At 35.9% G+C, this 23,955-nt stretch overlaps 1 pseudogene; it reads left to right on the forward strand.

The window, feature by feature from the left end:
- Nucleotides 1–22,017, forward strand: part of LOC127547552 (dnaJ homolog subfamily B member 1-like) — a 28,636-nt pseudogene extending 6,619 nt beyond the window's left edge.
- The last annotated feature ends 1,938 nt before the right edge of the window (nt 22,018–23,955 follow it).

Consider the following 23,955-nt stretch of genomic DNA (forward strand, 5'->3'; position numbering starts at 1 on the left):
TGATGGATTCTCATAGATACTGTACCAACCTGAACATCCATTCATTTTTTCACCTGTCCCTCAACCATACTCCAACTTGAAAGTAATTAGTATGTTCTTGATCATGGAGTTTCTTTACTTTAAACTGGGCTTTTACTACTTACTTTTCTATACTTCAGTATAAAACTCCACAATCTACAACCATCTCAGGGCACTACAAATGAAGCTATGTCCAGAAAATACCTATAAGTGTGACTTTTCCCAAAGTCAGAACAAGCCTGGAGACTAATGGATTGTAATAAGACAGAAATATATGTTTCTTAGTATTTTTTATATAAAAGCTAGCGTTCTATGGGTGCTTTGAATTAATGAAAGAAAAAGCATTCACTATTTGCCAGGTGCAGAGTTAAATGTTAGAAATACAAACCCAAATGCAGATACCCTTTGATCCAGCAGTGTCACTCACTATTGGATCCATATAAAAGAGGGAAAAGAACCCACATGTGCAAAAATGTTTGTAGCGACAAGGAATTAGAAATTGAGCAGATGCCCATCAGTTTGGGAATGGTTGAATAAGTTACATATGAGTATAATGGAATATTACTTTCTATATAAGAAATGATTTCAGAAAAACTTGGATTTACATGAACTGATGCTGAGTGAAGTGAGCAGAACCAGGAGAACATTGTACACAGTAATAGAAAGATTATGTGATGATCAAATATGATAGATTTAGCTCTTCTTGGCAATACAGTGATCCAAGACAATTGCAAAAGGCTTGCAATAGAAAATGCCAACTGCATCCAGACTATGGAGACTGAATTCAGATCAAAGCATACCTGTTTTCACTGTGCCCCCCCCCCTTTTTTTTTGGTTTCCTTTTTTTTTTTTCTCTTGTGGTTTTCCCCTTTCTTTTGTTCTGATTTTTCTTTCACAACATGACTAATTTGGAAATATGTTTAAAATGATTGTCCATGTATATCTTATATCAGATTGCTTTCTGTCTTGGAGAGGGAGAGGTAAGATAGGGAGAAAAAAAATTGGAATACAAAATCTTATAAAAATGAGAGTTTGCAAACTATCTTTACATGTAATTGGAAAAATAAAATACTATTTTTCTCTTTTCAGGAAGAAGCCTATCTGGCTATTATCAGACATAACCAATTCCCAGATTATCCTGTTTATATAGAGTGATATGTAAGGATGAAACTCTTAACAACTTCCATTGTCTATCCCTCAAACCTCTGGCCATCTTTAAATCACCTTTGAGATATTGATTAGTATATCTTTTAGCCAGGTCTGGGACCTGGTCTGTCAGGTGCATTCCATCTGGCTCCTCCTTGATCCCTCTCTACCAAATTCTTTCCTGGCACTTCCCCTTCTCCCTTGAGAAATCCTCAAAGTTGTGTTTTCCTTTTAAAAGATGTGCCCATGATGAAGATCTTTGCCAAGTCCTTTTCGGGACTAAGCCCACTATGAGGTACTGTTTCACTTGAGAGCATAGGAATAAATGGACTTTTCCTTAAAATAGTCAGGAGCATATATTTAAAACCATCAGTAAGCATCATATGCAATGGGGAAAAACTGGAACCTTTCCCAGTAAGATCTGGAGTGAAGCAAGGTTGCCCACTATCACCATTATTATTTAATATCGTATTAGAAACACTAGCCTCGGCAATAAGAGTCGAGAAAGATATAAAAGGAATTAGAGTAGGCAATGAGGAAACCAAACTATCACTCTTTGCAGATGATATGATGGTATACCTAGAGAACCCCAGAGATTCTACCAAAAAGCTATTGGAAATAATTCATAATTTTAGCAAAGTAGCTGGCTACAAAATAAATCCCCATAAATCCTCAGCATTTTTATACATCACCAACAAAACCCAACAGCAAGAGATACAAAGAGAAATTCCATTCAGAATAACTGTTGATACCATAAAATATTTGGGAATCTATCTACCAAAGGAAAGTCAGGAATTATATGAGCAAAATTATAAAAAAGTCTCCACACAAATAAAGTCAGACTTAAATAATTGGAAAAATATTAAGTGCTCTTGGATTGGCCGAGCGAACATAATAAAGATGACAATACTCCCTAAACTAATCTATTTATTTAGTGCTATACCAATCAGACTTCCAAGAAAATATTTTATTGATCTAGAAAAAATAACAACAAAATTCATATGGAACAATAAAAAGTCGAGAATCTCAAGGGAACTAATGAAAAAAAAATCAAATGAAGGTGGCCTAGCTGTACCTGATCTAAAATTATATTATAAAGCAGCAGTCACCAAAACCATTTGGTATTGGCTAAGAAATAGATTAGTGGATCAGTGGAAAAGGCTAGGCTCACAAGACAGAATAGTCAATTATAGCAATCTAGTGTTTGACAAACCCAAAGCCCCTAACTTCTGGGAAAAGAATTCATTATTTGATAAAAACTGCTGGGACAATTGGAAATTAGTATGGCAGAAATTAGGCATGGACCCACACTTAACACCATATACCAAGATAAGATCAAAATGGGTCTATGACCTAGGCATAAAGAACGAGATTATAAATAAATTAGAGGAACATAGAATAGTTTATCTCTCAGACTTGTGGAGGAGAAAGAAATTTGTGACCAAAGATGAACTAGAGACCATTACTGATCACAGAATAGAAAATTTCGATTACATCAAATTAAAAAGCCTTTGTACAAATAAAACTAATGCAAACAAGATTAGAAGGGAAGCAACAAACTGGGAAAACATTTTCACAGTTAAAGGTTCTGATAAAGGCCTCATTTCCAAAATATATAGAGAACTGACTCAAATTTATAAGAAATCAAGCCATTCTCCAATTGATAAATGGTCAAAGGATATGAACAGACAATTTTCAGAGGATGAGATTGAAACTATTACCACTCATATGAAAGAGTGTTCCAAATCATTATTGATCAGAGAAATGCAAATTAAGACAACTCTGAGATACCACTACACACCTGTCAGATTGGCTAAGATGACAGGAAAAAATAATGATGAATGTTGGAGGGGATGCGGGAAAACTGGGACACTAATGCATTGTTGGTGGAGTTGTGAACACATCCAGCCATTCTGGAGAGCAATCTGGAATTATGCCCAAAAAATTATCAAAATGTGCATATCCTTTGATCCAGCAGTGTTTCTATTGGGCTTATATCCCAAAGAAATACTAAAGAAGGGAAAGGGACCTGTATGTGCCAAAATGTTTGTAGCAGCCCTGTTTGTAGTGGCTAGAAACTGGAAAATGAATGGATGCCCATCAATTGGAGAATGGCTGGGTAAATTGTGGTATATGAATGTTATGGAATATTATTGTTCTGTAAGAAATGACCAGCAGGATGAATACAGAGAGGCTTGGAGAGACCTACATGAACTGATGCTAAGTGAAATGAGCAGAACCAGGAGATCATTATACACTTCGACAACGATATTGTATGAGGACATATTTTGATGGAAGTGGATTTCTTTGACAAAGAGACCTGAGTTTCAATTGATAAATGACGGACAAAAGCAGCTACACCCAAAGAAAGAACACTGGGAAACGAATGTGAACTATCTGCATTTTTGTTTTTCTTCCCGGATTATTTATACCTTCTGAATCCAATTCTCCCTACGCAACAAGAGAACTGTTCGGTTCTGCAAACATATATTGTATCTAGGATATACTGCAACATATCCAACATATAAAGGACTGCTTGCCATCTAGGGGAGGGGGTGGAGGGAGGGAGGGGAAAAAAAAAATCGGAACAGAAATGAGTGTCAATATAATGTAATTATTAAATAAAAAATTAAAAAAAAAAATGAGGTACTGTTTCTCCCTTCTCATAGTGCCTTCCCTTTAATGGCATCTTTTTTCCTTACTATAGCTAATTCTGATTAGTCTACTAAACTCTATGAATTTAACCTGCCAGTCAATGACATATTCCCACCTCATGGCATATTCCTTTAATGGATTCTTTCAAACTCCTTTCTTTGATAACAACCCTATTGCTCTCCCATCTCTATTTCATATCTGGCACTTCTGGTGCTTATTTTATCTCTCCATTTTGTCTGTAACTTCTCCTAAATAAACCTACCTTCTGGCAAAGAGACCCATTGTGAATTTGTCACATGTTGTGTTATTTCAAACTAGGAGTTGTTACCCTGACCTCATCAACTGATGTTAAAAAAGAAAAGAAAAGAAAAGAAAAACAGTTGTTTCCTTAGAAAACAGTTGTTTTCTCAGTTCATCAAGATAATATATATTGAAAGTTAGACATCATTGAGAAATAATAATTAATTCCTGGAGTAATTTTTAATATTAATTATATAAGTAATAGCAGATCAAGATTTCCTCATTATTGATATTGCCAACAATTCAGGCTTTATTTCAAAGCACAATTTAAACATAGAGAACTTACTAAAATACAAGTGTCTTTGGAGTAGAGGCTGGGTTTTTAAAAATTTATTTGGGTTTTTTTTGTTTCATTTGTTTTTGTGAGTCAGCTGAGGTATAGTGAATGGCAAGCTAATCTCAGAACCAAAAAACCTGGGTTCAAATTCTACTTCTGAAATTTAATAGTTTTATGGCCCTGGTAAAATAACTTAATCTCTCAGCATTTTAGGCATCTCTTTAAGACTATATTGCCTAGAGGGTACAAACCTATGTTGGTTGAGAAAATTCCCAATGCCAATGAAATCACTGATCTGGTTCCTATTAATTTGCATCCCCAATGCTAAGCACAATGTTTCTTATGTGATTAGTGTTGGTTTGAATTGTACAGCAAATATGATGCTTGACAAGAATTTAGGCAAGAAAAATAATTCCAATCTATGTAATTTGATGAATTCCATATAAACTTTTTTAGAGAAAAAAAAAAAAAGCCCAAACAAAGTAAAACCAAAACAACAGCAACAACAAAAATACAAATGCAGAGATACCCTGCCCTCGTGAAGATTATATCCTAATGAGGGAGACAATGTACCCTGGGAAGTTGCAGCCAAACAGGTTACACAGATGGTGAGTAGGTCGTACTCCCTTTATTTGACCTCCAGTTTTTGTAGACCCACTGGTGGGTGGAAATCTCCCTAGACTTTCTAGAAAGGCAGGCTGAGAAATTTCATGGACAAGCATTTGCTTAATATTTACTATATACCAAGGAAGGAATTTGTGGCCAAAGAAGAACCAGAGTACATTATGGAATGCAAAATGAATAATTTTGATTATATTAAGTTAAAAAATTTTTGTACAAACAAAATCAATGGAGACAAGATTAGAAGGAAAGCAGTAAACTGGGGGGCGAATTGGGGGGCAATGTACATCCAAAATTCCAATAAAAGCCTCATTTCTAAAATATATAGAGAATTGACAAATTTATAACAATACCAACCATTCCCCAGTTGATAAATGGCAAAGGATATGAATGGACAAGTTTCAGATTAAGACATTAAAACTATGTCTAGTCAATATTGATCAGAAAAATGCAAATTAAGACAACTCTAAGGTACCATTGCATACTTCTTGGACTGGCTAAAAAGGCAAGAAAAGATAATGATGAATGTTGGTGGAGATATGGAAAACTGGATCACTAATACATTGTTGGTGGAGTTGGGAACTGATCCAACCATTCTGGAGAGCAATTTGGAACTATGCCCAAAAGGCTATATAAAACTATATAACTATAAAACTATATATAAAACCTCTACTTGGCCTCTACTGGATCCCAGAAAGATCATAAAAAAGGGAAAAGAACCGTATTTGCAAAAATGTTTATAGCAGCCCTTTTTGCAAAGGTAATGATGAAGTGTAAGAATTGAGGGTAAGAGATCTCATCTCTGGTCAATGTCACAGATTCTTTGTGAAAGAATTCACAAACCCAATGTCTGTGGCAAAAGGGGATTTATTTACTCTAAGAAGACAGGTTTCTTAGTGGGCAAAGATTCCTGTTAGGATGATTTTGCAGAGATAGGTTTACACTGAGAAGAAAACATTTTCATCAGTGGGGAAAAATCTTGTTCGGATTTCTGCAAAGATAGATTGACAAACTCGTGGTTATATCAGGCCAGTGTTGGCCTAAAGCTGGGGAGCAGTTTAAGCCACTCAATAGAGGATATTGACTATACCCCACATGGAGATTTCCAATTTAGTGAGATTATCTATCTTGGGAAGGGTTTTGTCTGGGAAAGGTGTGTCCCTCCCAGAGTTTGAGCCTCAGGAGCACCCTTCCCCCCCAAGGGGTACATCAGAGCCCCCCCAAAGGTTAAAGGGAACACAATTTACATCATCAAGGAACTGGAAACTGAGTGGATGCCCATCAGTTGGAGAATGACTGAATAAGGTATAGTATATTAATGTTATGGAATATTATTATTCTATAAGGAATGATCAGCAAGATAATTTCAGAAAGGCCTGGAGAGACTGACAAGAACTGATGCTAAGTGAAGTGAATAGAACCAAGAGAACCTCGTACACAGCAATAACAAGATTATATGACGATCAATCCTGATGGACTTGGCTCTTTTCAATAGCAAGATGATTCAGGCCAGTTCCAATGATCTTATGATGGAAAGAGCTATCTGCACCCAGAGAAAGTCCAGAGAAAGGACTATGGGGACTGTGGTGGACCACAGCATAGTATTTTCACTTTTTTTGTTGTTTGCTTGCATTTTGTTTTCTTTCTCATTTTTTTTCCTTTTTGACCTGATTTTTCTTGTGCAGTATGATAATTGTGGAAATATGTATAGAAGAATTGCACCTGTTTAACATATATTAGATAATTTGCCATCTAAGGGAAGGGAGGAAGAAAAAATTTTGGAACACAAGGCTTTGCAACGGTGAAGTTGAAAACATTGCATATGTTTGAAAATAAAAAGTTTTTTAAAAATATACTTACTATATGTCAATGCTGTTGTCAATTTGAGGATCCAAACAACTATAAAAACACAAAAAACAGTCCCTGCTTTCAAGAGCTTATATACTAATGGGGAAAGAAAATACAAATAATACCAATATATATGTGAACATAAGTACAGAGGATAAGGAAGGTAACTTGAGAGGACAAACTTAAAAGTGATTGTTGGGGTAGGGCAAAAGACTTTCTGTAGAAGGTGGCATTTGAATTGGATTTTGAAAAAAGACAGAAGTGAAGAAGGAGAGTTTTCCAGGAATTGGGAATAGTTAGTGCAAAAACATGAAGGTAGGAAATAGAGTGGTCAGTATAAGAGTCATTCAGAATCCTAGATTACAGAGTGCCCAGAGGGGAAAAATAGTTGAGAAGACTGGAAAAGTGAGAAGAATTCAGGTTGTGAAGAATCTTAAATGCCAAACAGAGTTTATATTTGATCCTGGAGGTAAATGTGGAACCACTGCAGTTTATTAAGCAGGGGTACTTTACAAAAAGCATTTTGGTAGTTGTGTGAAGAATGTACTGGATTGGGAAGAGATTTATCTATTTTTGTAAACATTCATTCTTTTTATTTAAATTGTTGGTTTGGTTGGCATAACTTTGGGCAAAATAATTTCTAATATTATTTATTTATTTTTGTAGAGGGCTGAAACTCTTGAGTCATTGCACTGAGGTCGATTCAAGCACTGAGGGCTAATTACCGATTGGATAATACTCTATGGGCATATGCTTGGAAAATGGTCCTTCCCACTATCCTGTGCTGGCTCTATGATTGGTGTATACAGAGGATTGTAGGAGGGACTAGGGGGTAGAATAAGACGAGCCAGGGTCACTTTTTGTGGTAAATGAGGAAGAAGATGGTTGCAGAGATTCTGCTTCCATCCTGTTCAATTCTGTGTCTAAAGACCAAAAATAAAGACTAAGGAGTTTTGCTTATCCTGACTCTGGCTGATTCTGGGGTATCCTGGGTGCTAGTGCGGTCATTAAATATTTTTATTTTGTTGTGAATTTTTCTTTTTATTTTTTAACATTGGTAATTTGATTTTTTTCTTCTTTTTACTTCAATCACTAATAATTTATTTTATTATTTTTATAGAGTGCCTACTATTATTTATTAGTTCAAAGAGTTTTTTTTCTTTCAATTTTGTTAATTTCTTTGAATTTTAGGATTTTTATTTTGCTTCTTTTGGTGGGGGGAGGTGTTGTTTTTTGGTTTTGTAATTGTTTTATGTAATCTTCTCGTTAGCTTTCTGGAGGTCTTTGGATCAGCCTTGGTTTCAGCAGAGTAATCACCATGAGAAGAGCCAGGGATAAAGTCCAAATTCTTTATTGTCTCCTTCACAGTCTGTCTCCTTGCCTGGGGCCCAAGTTAGCTTTAGCAGTAGAGAAATGAAGGGGGACAGGTCAGCCATTTCAGTGATGGGAGATGGAGTGAATGTCTCTAGTCCAGTCCTTGTTGGCTCTTATATACTCTATAATATTTACATCATCATAGGTATCAATCTTGTAGAATAGGTGTCAATCTTGTAGAACTATATTAAATACTAAGTACATGTAAAACTAGATAACCATTGTCTTATCAAGTCCACTGAGTTAATACCTTGCAAGAATCCTTGTTTCAAATAAATTTCTTCAGAATTCTGGCCCATTACAGTTTTGTGTGCTCAATTTATTGATTTGTTCTTTGTTTTTTTTATGAAAGTATTTAGAGACAGAAATATTTTTTAAGGACTGCTTTGGCTACACATCCCCAAAATTTTGGAGTACTATTTCATTGTTATCATCATCTTTAATATCTATTGTATTGATGATTTGTTCTTTGACCTAACCATGCTTTGATTTTAAGTTATGTAGTGGCTACTTGACTTTTTAACACTTTCTTCAATGACCTTTTATTGAAAGAAATTTTATTTCATTGTGATCAATAAAACATATATTGTAACATTATTGATTTTCTTCATTTGGTTGTGAGGTTTTTATATCCTAATACATGGTTGGTTTTGGTCAAAATGTCTATACCTTTAAGAAATAGGCAGACACATTCTCCAATTGATAAATGGTCAAAGGATATGAACAGACAATTTTCAGAGGATGAAATTGAAACTATTACCACTCATATGAAAGAGTGTTCCAAATCATTATTGATCAGAGAAATGCAAATTAAGACAGCTCTGAGATACCACTACACACCAGTCAGATTGGCTAAGATGACAGGAAAAAATAATGATGAATGTTGGAGGGGATGCGGGAAAACTGGGACACTAATGCATTGTTGGTGGAGTTGTGAACGAATCCAACCATTCTGGAGAGCAATCTGGAATTATGCCCAAAAAATTATCAAATTGTGCATACCCTTTGATCCAGCAGTGTTACTACTGGGCTTATCCCAAAGAAATACTAAAGAAGGGAAAGGGACCTGTATGTGCCAAAATGTTTGTGGCAGCCCTGTTTGTAGTGGCTAGAAACTGGAAAATGAATGGATGCCCATCAATTGGAGAATGGCTGGGTAAATTGTGGTATATGAATGTTATGGAATATTATTGTTCTGTAAGAAATGACCAGCAGGATGAATACAGAGAGGACTGGCGAGACTTACATGAACTGATGCTAAGTGAAATGAGCAGAACCAGGAGATCATTATACACTTCGACAACGATATTGTATGAGGACATATTTTGATGGAAGTGGATTTCTTTGACAAAGAGACCTGAGTTTCAATTGATAAATGACGGACAAAAGCAGCTACACCCAAAGAAAGAACACTGGGAAACGAATGTGAACTATCTGCATTTTTGTTTTTCTTCCCGGGTTATTTATACCTTCTGAATCCAATTCTCCCTATGCAACAAGAGAACTGTTCGGTTCTGCAAACATATATTGTATCTAGAATATACTGCAACATATCCAACATATAAAGGACTGCTTGCCATCTAGGGGAGGAGGTGGAGAGAGGGAGGGGAAAAAAAAAATCGGAACAGAAATGAGTGTCAATATAAAGTAATTATTAAATAAAAATTAAAAAAAAAAAGAAATAGGCAGACAGACTCTTTTTCTATTTTCATCATCATATGTTCTATCATATTTAACTTTTCTAAAGTTCCATTTAGAGTTCCATACTTTCTTGTTTGCTTTATTTAAATTCTATGCCTTTCTCTGTGCACAAGTTAACTATTGGAATTATTTTGTTGTCCATGGCATCATTCAACAAAATGTAATTTCCTTTTTATCTCTTTTAATTAAGTTTATTTTTGCTGTTGTCTTGTCTGAAATCATAATTGCTGTTCCTGCTTTTTTGTTTTTTTAGTTCACTGAATCATAATAGATTTTCTTCCTCCCTTTATTTTAATTCTGTAGGAGACTTTGTGTTTCAAGTACCTTTTTTTGTAAACATTGGATTCTGCCTTATAATCTATTTTGCTAAATTTTCCACTCTATATGTAAGTTTACATTAACAGCTATAATCCTTAATTCTGTATTTACCTACATTTTCTTTATTCCCCACCCTTTCATTAAACACTGGTTTTTGCCCATTCTTTTTTTCCTTTTGAATCATTCTTTATAATCCCCTCCAATTTAGGGTTTGTTATGTTTACAAATAACCTCTCATGAAATTTTTTCCCTTTTATTCCCTTTTATTCCCTTTTTTTTCTTTCTCCTTGTTCCCTTTTTTCTTCAGTGAAATTAATGTATTTTTTTAAAATAACAAGTCCTTTATAGATGTGTGTATTCTACACTTCTCGACCAATTCAGATGAAACTGAGTGGCTTTTACTCTATCTACCCCTTCCATGTTTGTATAAATTTGTACTTGGGCACTCTAATTATATATGGTAAATTTCCCATTTCTTCCATTCCCAGTGTATTCTTCTCTGTCTCAGTTGATTTTTGTATTATTCTTGGTGATAACACCTACATATTCTATCTTCTTAATAATGCTGCTGTTAAGTCTTTCTTTCTGACTGTTAATAGAATTTTTTTTTGACTTAGAAGCTCTGTATTTATTCTGTGATATTCCTGGAAGTTTTCATTTTAGAGTTCCTTTCAGAAGGTTATCAGTAGATTCTATTTTCATTTTGCCATATTGTTCTAATATTTTTGAGAAGTTTTCTTTCATGTTTCCTTAAAATATGAAAAAGTTTAATTGTTATTCTAGTTATTTTTTCAGTCAGCATAAATCTGAATTCGTTTATTCAGGGGCTTTCACTTCATTAAAATATTAAACTTAAAAAAAAAAAAAAACTCTTGCTTTATATCTTCCAGAAATTTAAGTGGAATTTGTCTCCAAGCTTTGTTTTTCTTTGAGGCTTTGCTTGGAGTTATTCTTTTCTTCTGGGCTTGCATACTGAGCCTTCTTGTCACATAATTGCTTTTATGGTGAGAATCTGTTTTCTTTAAGCCTACTTCCTGACTTCAGACTTGATATAATAGCTGGTCTCTGCACACTTCTGGAAGGACCATCTGGACAGATCCTCTTGTTGTGTTCTGGAGTTGTTGAGTTTTATGTTAATCTGGGATAGCAGGGATAGCTCAAGATGGGTTCCTGCAAGCTTTCAGGACTCCCAAAGTGGTCTGATCCAGGGCAAAATCTAATTGCTATCTCTCTGGTCTGAGCCTTGAATATGACTAAACTGAATTTAGGTCTGAGCAGCAATGGACTGCTGCTAGACTTGCTAACAATTTGCCAATAGGATAGTTCTCCTAGTTCAAATCCCTTAAGTCTAAGATTCCTGTCCTGGTTAATCCTTTGCAGGTTTCAGACTGTACTAGAAGCTGAAACTGCTCCACTCCTGGGGGTCTGAGCCACCCTTCTGATTTTTTTTTTTTTAACTTGCCAAAAGGCATTGACAACTTCCCACCCAATCCAGTATGCTACCTCTGAGTTACAAGGTCAGTCTGACTTAGACTTGTGATCTGGAACTAGAGAGTGGGTGACAAAGTTGCCAGTTAGCAGCTGTTGTTCTTTGGTACCATCTCTTTCCCTAATGCACATTTGCTGGTCAAACACTTTCCCCAAGGTCCACTGACCTTCCCAATACTGACCTAAGCTGGAAAAATGATTCATTATGACTTTTCTTGAGGGCAGTTAGGAAGAGAGACTTGTTGGATTCTCTAGCATCATTAAGTAGTCTCCCTTGGAAGGTGTGCCATACCCAGGATTGTACTCTAAATCTGAAGGATTGTGTGTACATATTTTGTATATTTCCAGCATAGAAAAGGTCAGTGGATCTTGGGGAATGTGTTTGACCAAGAAAGACTGTGCTTTAGGGCAAGAGATAGTGCCACAGTTACATAGGACACTGTGAAGAGAACAGGTGCTAACTGGCAACTTTGCCACTTACTCTCTAGTTCCAGATCATAGGTCTCAGTCAGAATGACCCTGTACCCAGAGGTGATATACTGGGTGGGATGGGAAGCTGTCAAAGGTTTTTAGCAAGGATTATATATACATATACATTGTATATATATTTCAGTTAAATGAAGTATGTGCTGTTTTCAGACCTTTTCCTTTTTAAAAAAAAAATGTAGATCTGGACATGAGCTATAAATTTTAATGTTCCCCTAGAGAAATCCTGGGAATAGTTTTAAAGTAATGTGACAAGGAAACAAAATATTAAAGAATTATCCAGGTAATTGTATAAATACATATGCCTATATTGGATTTACATATATTTTTATCATGTTTAACATATTGGATTACTTGCCATTTAGGAGAGGGGGTGGGGAGGACAGGGCTGGGGGGTGGGGGGTGGGTGGAAATTAGAACACAAGTTTTTGCAAGTGTCAATGGTAAAAAATTATCCTTACATTTGTTTTGAAAATAAAAAGCTTCAATAAAAAATAATACTTTTTTTAAAAAAAGAATTATTCAAGGAGAAACTTTCAACATTGAATCATTTTTACAGAAGCTCAAAGTTTAGATTTGACACATGACATATGACACATATGACATATATATATATATATATATATATATATATATATATATATATATATATACTGACAATGAGAAGTTTGGGGGAGAGGAGGAGAGATATGGAAATGGTCTCCTCAGCAGAAAAGGATAAGCTCTATGCTCAAGCCAGAAGAAATGTTATTTCATGTGTTTTCTTTCCTTACACATGTTGTCTTTTTGAGTTCTGAGCACTCTAAATGACAGGGAGTAGTTGGAAGATATTGTCACAGATAAACTCCCTCTGTGCAAATGTCATGTTAGCCTGAATTGAATGACATAAGCAAGTGAGAGTGCTTGCAAATGCTTTTTGTTCAGATCCTAGTTATGTCTAGAACTTTGGATTTAAGAAGTTTATTTGGGGACAAGTCAAAGGCAGGAAATTGCCAATCTTGTGTTGATTCTTCTTAATAAAACAGGTTCATCTCTATTTCTGGACACCGATTAAGGAAATTAAAAAACAACAATCCATAAACAAAGTGTAACCCACACAAGCATATAAAGGAGCCACTTTCTGCCAGTTCAAGAGTTGATTGTTAATTTTTCCAATGTAAGCATTTACACCTTAGAAATCAGCGAATATTAGAAACTAGGGCTTGATTTTTTTGTTTTGGTGTTAGTCTAGACTTTAAAGATTGATGGAAACCTGTTAATAATGATATAAAAGTGTCTTGTGTTTTCAGAGAACCAGCTGTTAAACATTTATAAATATAACCTTAAACCAATGGCTTAAAGTCTATTTACATAAGAATCTCCTAATTGGTGGGGATTGATTACTCACTGCTTCATACCTGTCATAGGGAAACTTTTCAGCTTGGATTTCCAGAAAGTCTAGGGAGACTTCTACCTACCAACAAAAACTAGAGGTCAAATAAAGTGAATAGGTAGACTAAAAGGAAAGGAAATTTATTACAGGATTAGAGGAAACTGCCCATTGGTAGTAACCCTCATCCCAACCTCCCTATCCCCACCTCCTTGTTAGTATGTGGACTGAATTTATATTGCTTTTCAGGGCTTCTGAGAGTACACAGCCAATCTGCAGCATTATTCCACATTTAACTGGACCAATGGGATAGTGTTCTGCCATATTAGGAAAGTTGATTCCTACAGTTCTTTTAATGAGAGACTCAGCAGTTTATAGAGTCTTGTCTTGAGGTTTTTGCAAATAGTCAACTTAAAAACCCCTTCCAGAGAAAGAACAAGATTTAGACAGATAATTATTTCTTTTTTTGAAGACAAAAACTTGGAAACCAAAAAGATGCCCATTAGTTGGGGAATTCCTAAACAAATTGTGGTATATAAATATAAAGGAGAACTATTGTATTGTAAATGATGATTTCAAAGAGACACGGAAAGAACTGATGCAGAGTGAAATGAACAGAAACAGAAAAACTATTTATGTTATTAACACTGATATAAAAACCAACTACTGAACCATAATTCTAATCTCTCTTCCTCAGAGATCCATATAGTTTATATCTACCACTCCAAAAAAATTCTGGTAGCTGTTGTCCACATAGAGACTGCGAGGTCATTCCTCTTCCTTCTTCAGTAAGTTCATAGCTTGATTCAGTCTTTCTCTCCTTAATTTCTGCCTTTATACTAGAGGACCTCAACATATATATTAAATCTTCCTCAAACACCTTAATCTCCCTCTTTAGCCTGCTCCTTCCCCCTGACTATTCTTCTACGCCATCTCAGCTATATATACACAAAGTGGATCTTGTAATTACCACAAACTCCATGAAGGTAGCTACCTCCATGTCCATGAAGTCTGAAATTTTCTTTTCTAATCACAATAAGCTTTCCATCTATCTCTCTGTCTTCTAACATGAAATCCTACTCTTCATCCACAGTAACCTCCAATCTTCTGAACTCTCAGTTTCCTTGCAGGACTAGCCATACTCTCCTGCATTCCCCATCTTAACCTCTTGTTGAACCAGCTCAGCATTACATTATCTTCTTCTCCTGAGTCCCTTGCCTTCTTATCATATCATCATTATGCTTTTCAGAATTGCAACTTTTGATCACTCCCACCTTTGCTCCTATGTATATACTATTTAATGAAAGTGTTGAAAATATTGAAATCTTTCTGAATCCAATGCATTTGCATTGCATGTTTATGTTGTTCAGTAATTTCAGTCCTATATGACTCTTCATGACCCTATGAGGAGTTTTAAAAAATTCTAAACTGGTTTGCCATTTCCTTCTCCAGGTCATTTGGTTAAATGACCTGTACAAGGACACAAAACTAGTAAGTGTCTGAAACCAGATTTGAACTCAGGAAGATGAGTGCTCTATCCACTGTATCATCTGACTAAGCACAATTTATGTTACATAACCTCAACTGGGCCCATACTATTGCTAGACAATACTCTTATATCTCCCTAATTAACTCACTATCCTATTCCACCTTTTGCAGAAAGTTCCTTCTTCTCTCTTCCTCATCTCACATCAACTAAATGCCTTCTGCAACTGTCTACTCCTTCATCCCATCTCACATGAAGAAGAGGTCCTTCTCACTACAGCAAACCCCTTTACCTGCACGTTAATGATCTCATGCCATCTTGTCTCTTCCTTCTATTACCCTCACTCTTTTATTTATCTTAATATTTTCCTAGGTGCTTTTCTACTGCTTACAACCCTGCCTGTATCTCCCTTATCTTCAAATAAACCCCACCCAAAACTAAAAACCAAATCCTCACTTGATTTATCTATCTCTACTCCCTAACATTCTATATACATCCTATAACATCTTATATGATTTATGGAGAATGCTTCATTATACTGTTAAAAATATTATTATACTATTTAAATCTAACTTTATATAACTAAAGTTTTTTGAACCCCCCAAAAAACCTGACCTTAGAACTTTCCAGAAATGCCAGAGATGGTTACAAGGAACTTTGGGTTCCCACTGGTCCTAGATCTATCCAAAATATTTGTGCTTTGGATCTATTCACCCAAGCCTTAGTTTGGGTCCATGCAACTTTATGTTTTGGTTTCACTAACATTTTTGTTTAATATTTATATTTACTGATATTCATCTCAATCCATCTTGCTTTCAAGTTGCTCTTTTGACATCTTTGCTTAACTGTGTACATGTGGTTCATGTGCAGGTACCCTTGCCTAAATTCTGTATAATATAAACTTTCCAAAGTCTAGATGAGAAGAAGTCACACCTTCTTTCTTGCTTATTCTTCTCTACTAAACAACATAATAAATTCTAAAACTATTTCAGCTTTGGGGATTTATTCTTGTGACTTACAAACTAAATTCCTTTAGAAAGCTGTCTACTCTGTGGAAGAGGGAGAAATTTATAACCAAAGAAGATCTAGAGATCACTATTGACCACAAAATAGAAAATTTTGATTATATCAAATTGAAAAGTTTTTTGTACAAACAAAACAAATGCAGACAAGATTAGAAGGGAAACAATAAACTGGGAAAACATTTTTACAGTCAAAGGTTCTGATAAAGGCCTCATTTCCAAAATATATAGAGAATTGACTCTAATTTATAAGAAATCAAGCCATTCTCCAATTGATAAATGGTCAAAGGATATGAACTGACAATTCTCAGATGAAGAAATTAAAACTATATGCTCCAAATCATTATTAATCAGAGAAATGCAAATTAAGACAACTCTGAGATACCACTACACACCTGTCAGATTGGCTAGAGTGACAGGGAAAGATAATGCGGAATGTTGGAGGGGATGTGGGAAAACTGGGACACTGATACATTGTTGGTGGAATTGTGAACACATCCAGCCATTCTGGAGAGCAATTTGGAACTATTTTCAAAAAGTTATCAAACTGTGCATACCCTTTGATCCAGCAGTGTCACTACTGGGCTTATACCCCAAAGAGATACTAAAGAAAGGAAAGGGACCTGTATGTGCCAAAATGTTTGTGGCAACCCTGTTTGTAGTGGCTAGAAGCTGGAAAATGAATGGATGCCCATCAATTGGAGAATGGCTGGGTAAATTGTGGTATATGAACGTTATGGAATATTATTGTTCTGTAGGAAATGACCAGCAGGATGAATACAGAGAGGACTGGCGAGACTTACATGAACTGATGCTAAGTGAAATGAGCAGAACCAGGAGATCATTATATACCTCAGCAATGATACTGTTTGAGGATTCTGATGGAAGTGGATCTATTCGATAAAGAGCTAATTCAGTTTCAACTGATCAAGGATGGACAGAAGCAGCTACACCCAAAGAAAGAACACTGGGAAATGAATATAAACTGCTTGCATTTTTGTTTTTCTTCCCGGGTTATTTTTACCTTCTGAATCCAATTCTCCATGTGCAACAAGAAAACTGTTCGGTTTTGCACACATATATTGTATCTAGGATATACTGTAACCTATTTAACATGTAAAGGACTGCTTGCCATCTGGGGGAGGGGGTGGAGGGAGGGAGGAGAAAAATCGGAACAGAAGTGAGTGCAAGGGATAATGCTGTAAAAAATTACCCTGGCATGGGTTCTGTCAATAAAAAGTTATTAAAAAAAAAAAAAAAAGAAAAAAAGAAAGCTGTCTACTAAAGTCTCCACTTTCTTTCCTCTTATTCTCTTTTTAACTCTGCATTCGGGCTTAAAATCTCATCATTCATCCAGAACTGCTTTCTTCAAAGTTACCAATAGACTCTTAATTGCCAAATCCAATGGCCTTTTCTCTATCCTCATCTATTAACCACCCTCTTTTCCTTAATAGTCTCTTATATCTAAGTTTTTAGGATGCTATTCTCTCATGTTTCTTCTACTATTTGATCCCTTCTCAGTTGCCTTTATTGGATTGTCCTCTAGACCACTCCCAATAGCTATAAGTATTCCTCATCTCTTCTCCATGTTACTTTACTTAGTGATCTCATCAGTTCCTGTGGATTTAATTATTATTTCTATGCTGATAATTCTTAAATCTAACCTACTCCAGCCTTTTTGCTGACCTCCAATTTCTCATCTCCACTTGTTTTTCAGATGCCTCAAATAAGAGGATCAGTAGACAAATAAAACATGTCCAAAACTGAACTCATTATCTTTGCCACCCCCCATTTAACCTTACCTATTAATGTAGAGGAAAAATCATCTTCCTAGTCCCTCAAGCTCACAATCTAGATGTTATTCTCTACATTTTACTATGTCTCAAGCTCTCCCCCCATCCCATCCAATCTGTTGCCAAGGCCTATAAATAAAATCTATATTTTATCTTTTCAACATCTCTTGAATATACTGCCCCCCCTTCTTTCCTCTGCTACTGCCAGAGGTATAGGTCCTCATTTCCTCATGTGTGGGTGATTGTAACATCCTGCTGTCCCAAGTATCTTTCCATTCTAGTCCATCTCCCATTCAACTACCATGGTGATTTTCCTAAAATACAGGACCAATCTCCCCCAATCATCAACTTTGGTGGCCACTCTCAGGAGCAAATATCAAAGCCTTTTTTGGTATCCAAAGCCCCTCATAATATAGTCCTACCCCTACTTTTCCACTATTTTAACACCTGACATTTACTCTTTCCAACATTCTCTTCCATCCAGTGACACTGGCCTTTTTCTGTTCTTGGAATAAGATACTCAAGTGTTTTGAGTATTTGGGGCATTTTCACTGGTCATCCCACATATTTAGAAAACTTTCCCTTCTCATTTTAGCCTCCTGGCTTCCTTGGCTTCCTTCCAGGCTCAGTTTAAATACCACTTTCTTTTTTCTTTCTTTCTTTCTTTCCTTTTTTTTTTTTTTTCCTGAGGCAATTGGGGTAAATGGCTTGCCCAGGGTCAAACAGCTAGGAAGTGTTAAGTGTCTGAGATTAGATGTGAAGTCAGGTCCTCTGGACTTCAAGGCTAGTGCTTAATCCCACTTTCTATAGAAAGCTTTTCCCAATTCTTATTACTATTGCCTTCCCTTGTTGTTAATTATTTCCTTTTTATCCTGTAAATAGGTTGCTAATACACATTTGCTTGTTTTTGTCTCTTCTATTATATTGTGAGCTCCTTATGGACAAGAAAAAAAATTTTTTTTTTGCCTTTCTTTATATTTCCAAGGCTTAGCAAAGTACCTGATATTTAATAAAGCACTTAAATGTTTATTGACGGAGAAAAACTGATAAAAAAGAAATAGAACCAAGAGAACAATTTGTACACAAACAATATATCCTCCCTCTCTCCTGTCTTCCCTTCTCTTTCTCCCTCCTTTCCTCTCTCCTTCCTTCTTTTCTTTCTTCCTTCCTTCCTGCCTTCCATCCTTTTTTCCTTCCTGCCCTCCTGTCTGCCATTCTGCCTCCTTTCCTTCCCTTTCTCTCTATCTTCTTGCACAAAATGACTAATAAGCTGCTTAAACCCTACTTTTAATTTTACTGCAGTTTAAATTCCCATCGTCAAGAGATTCGTTGTCTTCAGTCCTCCCAGCATTAGGGACTAGAGGCATGCACACCAAACCCAGCCTTCTCTTTGTTATTGTGAATTTTTTGTTACATTTACCCTTCCTCCTCGAAGAGATATGTAGTTTTGTTGTTCCAAAGTTCCTTTTTAATGTCATGACCCAGTTTCTCCAATTGTCCAATTTAGTTATTCTGCCTCAGGTTATAACCTTTCCCTCTTAATGTTTGATGAGATAAAGGTCTACCTCAATTGCTCTACCCAAAACCCTAGGCTGTAATCATTCCCTTTTAAATGGTTGATGAGATGAAGATTTTATATCTTTAGGTTATAGACATTCCTTCTGAATGTTTGACAGGATAAAGGTTTATCTATTTTAGATGTCATTAGAATATCAGTAACCTCCCTCCATTGTGTCATCCTGGGGCCTCCCCCATCATTAGGTTATCCCCACCTAGATACCTCCCCCATTATGTCACTGTTCTTGTTATTTTATAAAAAAGCTTGCTGCCAGGTACTCGGGCCTGGACTCTCTGAGATTAAAGTCTTGTCCAATCCTGGGACCAACCACGGATCCATTGGTCCCAGTATCTGTCTCCATTTAATAAACTATTGAATTGGTCTCTAATCTATGGCTTGCTCAGTTTCTTCGGCATTACAGTTTGAACATCCATCTGCTGACAGATAACAATAACTTTATATTTCTAGATAGCTGAGGGCTACAAGTCACTTTCCTCATAATAATACTATGAACACAATTATTGAATGTATATTCAATATACCTTACTGTATATAAATTACTCTTTGTTTCCCAAGTCTGTTGTCCTTCCAAGTGACATAAATACATGAATGGCCAGATATCTAGAAAGATACCTGGATCCCAGAGAATAGTAATAGAATGATAGCAGAGAGATGTGTTTTTTTTTTTTTTCCTGGCCCTTATATCTCTTTGAATATAAGCTGTTCTGCATCTAAACTAAGTTACTGTGGCCTGGTAATCTTTTAAACTTGGTGTTCAATGATTAATAACAATTGATAAGAGGCAGCTGTAGGGATGATGGCCAGGGAGGGTCTAGACTCTGGGCACCTTAGTGCAAGAAATCAAGTGAGCCTACCACTGGCAAACCCTATGCTACCACCCAGACAAGAACAAGGAGTCTGGCACCCTGAGGAGAAGTTCAAGGAGATCTCTCAGGCCTGCAACATGCTCAGTAACCCATGCAAGAGGGACATCTTTAACAGCAATGGGGAACAGGGACTGAAGGTTGATGGCCCTAACAGTAGTAGTACTGGTCCTAGTGGTAACTCCTTTAACTACATTTTCCATAAAAACCTTTATGCTGTGTTTGCTGAGTTCTTGGATGGCCACAACTCCCCTTTGACACCATTTTTGGTTAACAAAATGGGACAAAAGGCATGAACACTGATGACTCATTTTCTGCTTTCCCCATGAGCATGGGTGACTTTACGAATATGAACTCTGGCTGAGCCCATCTCACCCAGGAACATGGCCACTGAAAACAGGATACCCCATTGTCTACCACCTACAGGTCTCATTTGAGGAGATCTATAGTGGTTGTACCAAAAAGATGAAGTAAAAGGTTTAAATATTTTGTTTCGATAACAATAAATAACAATAATTTGATAACAAGCGGCTTAACTCTGATAAAACAGCATCTGCAACGAGTAAAGATCCTGACCATTGAAATGAAAAAAGAATGGAAAGAAGGGTCCAAGGTTATCTTTCCAAAACAGAGGGACCAAACCTCTACCAACATTCCAGTTTGTAGAGGGCCGGAACTCTGGAGAAGTACACTGAAAACAAGGATACTTACAACAAGGTGTTAACTCCGTGTGATTGATGGGAGGATGGTTCTCTAGTTCATATATACTTAGTAAAGGGGCAACTAGGTGGCACAGTGGATAGAGCACCAGCCCTGAAGTCAGGAGGACCTGAGTTCAAATCTGGTCTCAGACACTTAACACTTCCTAGTTGTGTGACCCTGAGCAAGTCACTTAATCCCAATTGCCTCAGCAAAAAACAAAAAAGAAAAGAACATATATACTTAGTATGGCGATATAATGATTCTCTAGTTCACATATACTTAGTATAATGAACTAGAGAACCATCCTCCCATCAATCATACTGAGTAAACACTCTGCTGTAAGTATCTTTGCTTCCAGTATACTTTTCTCAGAGTTACCCAATATCTGTGGTATTCTATAGCATCTGACATTATAACTTTGTTTTAAAGGACAAGCCACATAATATATTTAAGAGAGATGGGTCTGCTGTTATTTACTCACCAAGGATCTCCCTCTGTAAGGTCCTATGTGGTTATACAGTGAATATCCTAATGCTGGATGGCTGGACCATACCTATAGTGTTCAAGGATGTCATCAGGCCCTGAATGAGGTAGAAGATTATGGGAGAAGGCCTTCCCCTCCCCTAAAAACCAGAAAAACGTGGGGACCTCATTACTAAATGTGAAGTGAAACGAATTTCCTTGACAGAATTGCCCTTATTTCAAAACAGTCCTGGAGCAGATCTTGCCTATCTAGCAATCTCTGCTCCTCAAGGACTGAACCAAAGCTCAAAGTTTTTTGGACCATCTCCAATAGTTGTGGGCCCCCAGGATGGGAGGAACCACAGAGGGTTTTCATAGGCTGAACGTTTATTATTTCAAAAAAAAAAAAAAGAAAAAAGAAAAATAGTTATAGATTTAGATGTTTTGATTTGATAACAATTTTTATAGCTGCCTTTTATTTTCACATAGTTTACATTTCCTACCGTAGCCACTCTCCTCTTATACTACCCTTGTGTCAAAAAAATTAAAAAGAGAAAAAAAAACTGTTCAGTAAAACTAACATAGATCAGACTTGGTGATGCTCACCTGCAATGCCTGTTGCTGGGAAGGTTGAGACTAGTGGATTGCTTGAATTCAGGAGTCCTAAGCTGCAGTGGGGATAAAACTGTTTCATTATCTACACTAAGTGTGACACTAATTCAGTGAATGGTTGGCCATAGAGGTATTTAAGGAAGAGTAAGTAGGGCCAGGTTGGGAAAAGAGCAAGTGAACACTTCTGTGGAGATCAGCAGTGGGTCTGGGTCCATGGATATCTCCTGGACTTCTAGCCTGAGCTAGAGAGAGACTCTCAGAGCAAAACAATCCCCTACTCCAAATAAACATTTTAAAATCTGATATTTTTTTCAGTATTCTGTTTCCACTGTTTCTATTCACCTAATTCCCTTTCTCACTCCCCACCTCCCATTTGTAAAGACTTAGGAGGGATGAGGCTATCCACTAAGTGGCATATGTCCTTTAAAAGTTGAATAAAATTCTCTGGACCAAGATTTGTTTTTTTCTTCTCTTTTGTTGTCCCTTTGATTTACAACTATTTCAATTCCCGCCCCCGCCTGAAATTAGATTATTAAAATAAGCAAGCTGATTTCATTTTTTAAAAATTTACTTTACTTAAAAAAAAAAAAAACAGATTAGGGAAAAAAAAAGGAAAATAAAACAAAACAAAGCAGAACAGGGAGGATTCAAAATCTATAACAATTAATGTCCATTTCATATGGATTGAAGCATAGTATTTTTAAAAAATAAATAACCTTTTGTGTGTTTTTTCTTTCTCATAATTTTTTTCTCTTTTGGTCTGATTTTTCTTGTACAGCATGACAAGTATGGGAATGTTTTAAAGGATTGCACATATTTAATTTTATCAGAGTGCTTATTGTCTTGGGGAGGAGGGAAGTGAGGGAGGGATGAAGAAGGGTTTGGAACACAATCTTACAGGAATATTGAAGACTATATGTATTTGGAAAAATACTATTGGGAAAAAAAGAAATCAGATTATTAAAGATCTCTGTTATCCTGTTAATTTGAGTATTATATACATTACATGAATATATATATACATAGATAGATAGATAATTCTCTATTTCTTCTGAATTCTCAATTTTCTAAACCTAAATTTATTTTTTCCCCCTTGAAATCGAACCAAACTTGTGAGGAGTAAAATGATTTTTTTTTTTCTTTGAAGGCTTGGTTAGAACAGGAGGTAGGAAAAGAAAAAATAAAAAAGAAGTGAATTTGTCTTATTTTATTGAAGCATATGGTTCCTTCCTGAGAAAGTTTGTTTAAAGCTCTACTGAGAAATACTATCTTTTATTTTAGTTGTGAAAAAGCAAATGATGGGATGTAACATGAAAGTCATTGAGTTCTATTAAGATCTGATTAATGCTGAACCAGGAATCTTCACAAGAAATAAATGTGAGATAATCATTCATTTTATTCTGAAATTTTGTTTCTTTCAAAAGTTGTATTAGTAAAATTATGTATTTTTTAAACTAAAGTATATAAATCTATAAAAATTTCATCAATTGGCTAATTTATTTACAGTCTTTTTACCTTTTGTATAAACCCTGTTGTGTATAATTAGTTATGGCAAATTGCCTTCTGTTTCATCCTCAATGACTTTATTTCAACTCATGCCATTAAAATTTAGCCAAGACTTTTCAGTTGTGAGAGTAACTTTTTCTGATAGTAACTTTTCCTGATAGTTTGAATGAATGCATGCTGTTTGTCTTTTGTTTTCAAAAAGGACTGATGACAGCATGGGGATTTTATGTCTTGATTTATGTGTGAATTGGATTTAAGTGAGGCAGAGCTGTGCAAAGTTGTCAGCCTCATTCTTCAAAAGGCATCAAAATCCAGTGACTAGACAAAAA

This window comes from Antechinus flavipes, chromosome 1 (assembly GCF_016432865.1).
Source record: "Antechinus flavipes isolate AdamAnt ecotype Samford, QLD, Australia chromosome 1, AdamAnt_v2, whole genome shotgun sequence".
Taxonomy (NCBI): Eukaryota; Metazoa; Chordata; class Mammalia; order Dasyuromorphia; family Dasyuridae; genus Antechinus; species Antechinus flavipes.